Consider the following 8,410-nt stretch of genomic DNA (forward strand, 5'->3'; position numbering starts at 1 on the left):
CCTTAGAGGGGGGTATCCCCAGTGCAGAGCAATTAATAAATTAAGTAAGCACTTAATAAACACAGACAATAAAGAACATCTTATGTTCTTTTTTGAAATGTGAATCTTGCAAAAAAGGACAGAGATGAATGTTGAGTAAATGAGTACTCTTTATGATAGGTCTTTTGCTAAAGTAGTAATTATAGGGGCAGTTAGGTAGCTCAGAGGATAGATGAGCCAGGCCTGGAGACAGGAGGTCCTGGGTTCATATCTGGACTCAAATGCTTCTTAGTTGTGTGACCCTGTGCAAGTCACTTAATCCCATTTGCTTAGCCCTGGCTTGCACTTTTATCTTAAGAGTTATTACTAAGACAGAAAAATTGAAGGTACAGGTTTTTTTGAAAAAGTGGCAACTACAAATGAGTGGAAAATTTCTTGACTTTATACAATGGGCAGGTTTAGTGAGCCATTCTTGTTTTAAAACCCAAAATGAGTGTTCTGGCATTAAGTACCATGTCAATTTCTGCTGTTGCAGTTCTTCACTTTGCCCTGCCCTGCTCCCAGGTTTTTTCTTCTTCTCCTTTTAATCCTCTTTTATATGACTCTTTTCTACATTTGAGTTTGTTTTGCTTATGACTATTAATTTATTTATCCTATCTTCCTTAAGCACTTCTTTTCCCCTGGCTTGTCCAGGTCCTTTCCTAATTCTCTTTGGGTTTAATCTATTTCTATATGAGATCTTTATTCATCCATGGATATAATTGCATTCAATCTTCTTTTATCCTGTTCAGATGATGATAAGGTTCATGGTATGCCTGTTCTCTTCACTCCTCCCTCCATAATTGTTCCCCTGATTTTCTGAATTCAAGCTTTGCTTTAGCCTCTCATTTTAACTCTTATGAGAATCTGTTTCAAGTAGGTTTCTTTCTACATCTTATGTACCTTTATTATATGATAGTGATTTCCTACTCCTCTATCCTCAAGAAGATCTTCCCACTTCCCTCCTTTACAATAAAAAATGCTCATTTCAGAACTCTTCTGCCCACTTAGCAGCAACAACCTGTACCAACTCAAGTGTCATTTGCAACTGCAATGTGTTTTTAATACTTAACATACACCCAAAAAATGACTGTAGTCAGATCAAGGTGCAGAAAATAATTAAGCCATTATTTCCAGAAAACTCAGAAGTTAAATCACAGAGAAATGCCAGGAGTTATGGTTAAGAGATTTCACTTGCCTCTATCCAAGCCTGAGCTGATTCATTATGTAAAGCTTAGTATGAATAATCCCCAGCTGCCTTGCTTAGCCACTAGCAGCATTAAAAAGGGTCTCAAGCGTTTATTAATCCGTCCTACTCACTGTCAATCAACTCAGCCTCATGTATTGGGTGGTGTTGTCATCCCTCAGTTGAAGGAAAAAAAGATTCCCAAACCTGGTGAATCAGGAACAACTAGTTATACATCCTTAGGGTCAGCACAAAGAAGGCAGTTCCAGTCATCTCTTATCTATCCACCTTATTTATATGTGCCTATTTTTATAATAGGTAAGTTATAACCATAAAATAATAAAGTTTTTTTGACAAAATATAATCTGTAATCCCAGCAGCCTGAGGCTATCTCAAACTCCACAGCACCTAGTCCAAAGCTGAGTCTGTCTAGGCACTTACTAAATATATAATTATTTGAGGAAGAGGAGATTTGGGTTTCATAGTGACTACCTAAATAGAGGTCATGAAATAGTACTATGTGATAGTGGCAAAATACATAATGGCCCTCTTTTAATTCCTAAGGAAAACCATGCCACTCCCATGGTGTTCTCCTCTCCCTCTCCTACTTTAATAGTAGGAGACCCAGGAAGAAAGGAGATTTCAACAATCTCTCCTTATAGAGAAGGAAGGGGGATAAGCATTTATACGCTACCTACTATGTGTCAGACACCATGCTAAGTACTTTTACAAATATTATCTCATGTGATCCTTATAAAAGCTCTATTATCTGTTAAAAAGAAGATGGAGATGAGAGAGGGAACACAATCACCCGCAGACCTTTCTGTGAGTGATACTGGCAGAAGGGCTATGCCTCTCCCCACCGGATGGGCTCTGCTGGACTGAGCCTGTCAGCTGTCTCCTTTTAACAGCTGCCTAGGCAGGGAACCACAGAGAAGTTGTATGTGTGCTTAACTTCTCTAGTTCCTTAACCTGAGGTTGGTATGAATGTTGATATGGGCTACTGGTACACTGATTGGATAACACTATGAGTCTGACTGCGTGACTATCTTCCCAAAGGCTTTAGATATATTCACTACTCAGGAAAGGTACTTCAATCTTTGACTTAGTAACAAACAACTGTATTTAATTCTGGCTTAACAGGATAAGGAACAAGGGAAAGGATAGAGGATCTGGGAATGCTATCGTTAATTGTCTAAGTAGATGATCAAAGCTATAGAGGTTGCTGGATCAGGTAGAGACTTCACCCTCTCACTAACTCTGGCTTGACTTGGCAGGAGCAAAGCCAGAGAATATGGAAGGCTGTTAATGATCTTCTTGAATGACAGTGGTACTGCTTGCTCTCTCTCAGCTCTATTGTTGATGGATATAATAGCTCTCTAGGTCTCTCAGGCAAGGAAGTTGAATTGCAGATATGGGGCCTACCCTCTCTCTCTTGAACCTCCCACCTCCCAAGATTGCTCCAGAGTGAGCCCCCTTGTGCTGTGCATGATGGGTATTTATAGGGTTGGCTCCAACTGACTTTTGGCTGTGGCTCACAGCACCTGGGTACTCCAACTGACAATCTTGTCACTCAAAGTGGTGTCCATCTTGTCTCAGAAATTCATTATAACAGACCGCACTCTTTGTAGTAGCAAAAAACTGGAAAATGAGAGGGTGTTCATCAATTGGGGAATGGCTGAACAAGTTATGGTATCTGTTGGTGATGGAATATTATTGTGCTGAAAGGAATAATGAACTGGAGGAATTCCATGTGAACTGGAATGGCCTCTAGGAATTGATGCAGAGTGAAAGGAGCAGAACCAGGAGAACATTATACAGAGACTGATACATTATGGCACAATTGAATGTAATGGAATTCTCTACTAGCAGCAATGCAAAGATCCAGGAAAATCCAGAGGAACTTATGAGGAAGAATGCTATCCACATTCAGAGAAAGAACTATGGGAGAGGGCAGTTGAGTGGCTCAGTGGATTGAGAGTCAGGCCCAGAGATGGGAGGTTCTGACTTCAAATCTGACCTCAGACACTTCCTAGCTGTGTGACCCTGGGCAAGTCACTTAACCCCCCCATTGCTTAGCCCTTACTGCTCTTCTGCCTTGGAATCAATACCCAGAGAGGAATCTCCTCCAGAGAGGAGAGGAAGGAAAGAACAGGAATCATGTAACCATGGAAAAATATTCTAAATTAATTAATCAATATCATTTTTTAAAATTAAAAATGAATAAAGATTCTATGAGGTAGGTGCTATGCACACAGATAGCATCTAAAACCATACTGGAACTCAGGGCTTCCTTTGTTTTCAAGGCCCCAACTTTACCCACTGCACCGTAAAGGTGCAGCTGTGGCTGCTGCCCACTCATAAGACAATGTGCTTGTAATCATATTTCAACCATCCTTGTAAAGGGGGGCAAACACACAGCATCCCTGCCAGGCAAATTGAGAGAGGAATTCAAATAGTCAAAATACACAAAATATGCATTCTTTACTTCCCACACACTGCCATGTACCAGCCTTTTCCCTAGTTTGAGGGAGACAAGAATCTACAAAGTTGGATTTTATTCACTGGGCACCTCTTGCACCTATTTCAAGAAATAACCACATTGGGGCAGCTCAACTATATGGATCAGAGAATAGAATGCCAGGCCTGTATTTGGGAAGACCTGGGTTCAAATGTGATCTTAGATGCTTCCCAGTTATATGACTAAACAAATCACTTAAACCAGTGATGGCAAACCACTTAGAGACAGAGTGCTAGGCCCCAGCCCCAGAATGCCACACCCTGTCCCTCTACCAAGTGCAGGGCATGCCCTTCCCCTCCTTACCCCACATAGGGAGAAAGAAAGTGCTCCCATTGGGCTGCTGGGCAGAGGAATGGGGAATGTGAAAAAAAATATCATCAGGCACAGTGAAGAGAGGGGAATCACTCTGCCCAATTCCCTCTGACTTTCTAGTAATGAACTGGGGGGGGCGGGGTCAGGTTGCAGCCATGTGCCCATAGAGAGCATTTGGTGTGCCATTGGTTCGCCATCATTAACTTAAACCCTATTTGCCTAGCTGTTGCTTGCCCTTCTGTCTTAGAGTTCTTACTAAGTCAGAAAAGTAAGGGTTAATAAAAAAAGAAACAAGCATACCAAAAATTGTTACTGGGTAGTCCAAGAGAGACTTTCCTTGATTCTATATTACTCAACTTTTTTTTTTTAAATAAATGACATGGAAAAGGCAAAGAGGGCATGTTTTTCAAATTTGCAGATGTCAAGAAACTGCAATGAAATTGCAAAAGACTAGATGACCAAGTCAGGATCCAAAAATATCTTGACAGACTATCTTGTCAGGCTAGAATGACTAGCCAAATCTAAAAAGATGAAATTTACTTAGATGGGGACATTGTCAGTATTCCTTTTGCCAGAAAGACAAATTGCAACTTCATCCATTATCTTAATCTCCTCCTGTGCAATTCTTATCAGTATCTTTCCATAAATCCTCTGAAGACTCTCTACCCAATATAAAATGGAAAGCTTCATGAATTTGGCATGTCATCTTTGTGCAGGAACCATATTAATTTCTCTGTATCATTCCAATTTTAGTACATATTCTACCAAAGTATATGGGGCTTGCCAAGCCCTTTTCAGGTCTGCTTTCCTTTTTTGGTGTCCATTTGCCACCCAGGTCTCACCCACAGGCCTCAAACCCAACATGAGTTAGAGAGATGTCAGCTCCAGGCATATGAATATTTTCCCCAGCAAAAGGGGCAGATGTTCCAAAGGCCATGAAGGTGGTAAAAGCTGGCAATACAGAATGCTTAGACATCAAAGTGAGTTAAACATTGAAGAAGACAAGGTCATTCACTTCATCCCAAAGAGCAGTTTTACCAGTGGACCTTGATGACTCTAGGATGAGATGGTGAGACCAAAGACTTGTACAACATTAGCTTAAGCCCAATTTATGCTTAAGTCAAAAGACATCACCAGTGATTTTTGTCCTCTTCAAATATGAAGGACAATAACCAACCCAATATAACAGAGACCTTAGTGAAAAGTTCTTAATCTTTTTGTGTCATAGATACCCTTTGGTAGGATGATGATGCCTATGAACTACTCGGAATAACATTTTTAAAATGCATAAGATAATATATAAAGGATTGCATAGGAAACCAAGTATGCTGAAATATTTATCAAAATATTTTTAAAAGAATAAATCAACTTCACAGATCCCAGATGAACCCCCATAGAATATTAACATTTCATAGATGTCAGTATAACTTGAGCTGTTCATCTGCTACTTCTCATTAACATTTACATGTCCTCCTTTTATAGCTATTCAAGTCTTACATGATTTATTTTTCATATTTGTACCTAAGTCAGAATATTCCGCAAGAGACATGATACCTTCCCCCAACTGCTTTGCATAAGTGAGGGGTCCTTGGTTGTGGGACATGGCATGTGTCACTTTTTTCTACAAATTTATGAGGAGCAGCATGGAATAGCTACTAAAAAAAAATTTTTTTCCCCACAATCTTAGGCTGGCATTCAAAGCAAGGAAGGTGATATCCAACTCAATTCTACTTGGGTCACATTTTAAATGCTTTAATTACTAGGAACCTCAATTTAAGTGTGATATTATGAAATTGGGTAAGCAGAAAGAAGTCTAGGAACTGTATTAGAATGGCTGTCCCATGGAAAAGGAATCATATTTTTCTCCATAAATTAAGGACAATGCCAAGCACATAGTAGGTGCTAAGAACTGAGCTAATTGTGGATATAAATACAAAAGCAAAGGCAGTCCCTGCTAGACAGACCATACTCCATCCAAAGAGAATGACAGAATTGATTTGCTCATGGTTTTAGGACAAGAGGGGGAAAGGGTCTGTTGGCATCTCAAATTTAGAACATGCAAAAAAAAATGTATGTGTATATACATAGAAGAGAGAGGGAGGGAAGAAAGAGACTCAAGGCATTTCTGAGCTGTTGGGGACCCTAGGCAAGTCACAATTCTGTTTGCCTCAGTTCCTCATCTGTAAAATGAACTGGAGAAAAAAATGGCAAACTGCTCTAGTATCTCTGCCCAGAAAATCTCACCTGGGGTCACAGTCAGACCCAACCATATCTTTTCCTCAAACCTACACTTCTTAAAAAATTCTCCATTTTAAAGGGTAACTAGCAATCAGCCAATTAGGTGGCATCAACCTTGACTCCTACACCCTTTATGTCCAATCAGTTGCCAAATCTGTTTGTTTCTATCTCCACATCTTTCACATAGGTCTTTTCTCAACTTGATCAAGCATTTTTAAGTAAGCAGCTACTATCTGCCAGGTACTTAGGATACAAAAAAGAGGCAAAAAAGAGCTCTGCCTTCAAGGAGTTTACACTCTTAACTCATTCCACAACCACTCTAATTCAAGCCTTGCCTATGCTACCTCTTGATTTGACAGTTAACTTAATAAATGTTGTTCCAGCAGGCACTGTGCTTAAGGCCTGGAGATACCAAAGAAGCAAAGTCAGTCTGCCTTCAAGAAGCTTACAATCTCATGGGGAAGACCACATGCAATATATATGTATAAAGCAAGCTATATGCAAGATAAATAGGAAATAATTAACAGAGAGAAGTCACTAGAATTAAGTGGGGTTGGGAAAACCTTCCAATAAACAAGATTTTAACTGACTTAAATGAAACAAAGATGCCAGTAGACAGAGTTGTGGAGGGAAAACATTCCAGGCATGAGGGGACAGCCAGAGGGAATAGTGATTGTAATGTGTGGATGGGCTAAGAGTGTCTAGTCTCTAACTTAAATCTGTCCTTTTTCAATAGCTCCTTTCTGACCTCTAGGATCAACTACAAACCCCTATAAGCTAAAGATCTTCATAACTCCACTCCAAATATCCTTAGGGTTTAGCACTGTGCCTGGCACATATATAGGTCCTTAATAAAGTTTATCCACTGCCTTTTTATACATTACTGTCCTTCGAATACCCTGAGGTCAAGCTAAATTGGTCTCTTTGCTGTTCTTCCCATACAGCATTCCTATGTCCTGTTATGGTGCCTGGCACATAGTAGACGCTTAATAAATGCTCTACTTGACCTAGATTCTCCAAGCAGAATGCTCCCTATCTTCCCTTACACCTCTTAGAATCCATAGCCTCCAAAGCTCAGATCCCCTCCCCCCAGAAAGTGGACCTATGTTTATTTTGAGGAAAACAAAAAAGAATTCTGTATGCCCTTTTACATGCAACGGATCCTAGTAGAGGCTGTGTCCCTTTTGTCACTGTCCATATCGCCCAGCCCAGTGTCGGGGCACACAATGGGCACTTAAAGGCTCTACCACTCCTCAGACTCTCCTTCCTTCACAGCCCAAGACCCTCCATCTAAAAGCGGCGTCCACAAATTCTCCTAAGCCCTAATAGGGCCAAGCTACCCTGACCCCAAGCTCCTCCCTCTTTTCTCCTCCTCTGCCCGTCCCGGTCGTCTCCCCGTCCAGTTAGCCACTCTTGTGGCGACTTCTTCCGGTCATCCCCTACCCCTTCCTCACCCCAACCTTAGGGGTGCATCTTTGACTCTCTCCCGCCCCCTACCTCCGGCCTTACCTGGCCGCGCACGCGCGCGTCTCTCCCAGGGGCACGAGATCCCGGGGCCGACTGGAGGGTCTACCACCTTCGAGATTCACAGGGTCCGCCACTTCCCCACCCCCATCCCCCTAAGCCTCAGCCGAAGAAACTCACAGTTTGAACTGCAGCGCCGCCCCTCTCGCGCTGCCTTCTCATTGGTCGAACCAAGCTGATGTCACGTTGCACATGCTCATTCTCGCAGCCCGGCAGGGAGGGGAAAGAAGGGAGGAGGACGGTTGCTTGGGAGAAGGGAGCTCGAGGCCGGAGAGGGGTGGAGGACTAAGGATTCTCTGCCCCCCTCCGGCCGGAGGGAGGCTTGAACTACAAATCCCAGTATTCTTTGCGGCTACTTCGAGGATTGGGCAGGGAACCGGGCAAGAGCTGGGAGTAGAGAAGGGGTGGTTAAGGTAGAGGTCGGGGCCAAAAAATTTAGGATCGACGACTATAGGGACTGAGGAGCTTGAGAAGGCCAGACAGTGCTCACGTCCTGATATCTGATCTTGGAAGCCTTAAACTACAAATCCCAGGATTCTTTGCGGCCAAGTCAACCACCCTTCCCGCCAGCCACGGCAAGGGGCGGGGAGCGCTGTAAGTCCCGGCATGCC

General features: G+C 42.2%; 1 non-coding gene across 1 annotated transcript; it reads right to left on the reverse strand.

Moving 5' to 3' along the window:
* Positions 1 to 4,707: 4,707 nt before the first annotated feature.
* LOC123243388 lies at positions 4,708 to 4,810 on the reverse strand. Its single transcript, XR_006505927.1, has one exon. It is a non-coding gene; the product is annotated as a U6 spliceosomal RNA (small nuclear RNA).
* Positions 4,811 to 8,410: the final 3,600 nt, after the last annotated feature.

This window comes from Gracilinanus agilis, chromosome 3 (assembly GCF_016433145.1).
Source record: "Gracilinanus agilis isolate LMUSP501 chromosome 3, AgileGrace, whole genome shotgun sequence".
Taxonomy (NCBI): Eukaryota; Metazoa; Chordata; class Mammalia; order Didelphimorphia; family Didelphidae; genus Gracilinanus; species Gracilinanus agilis.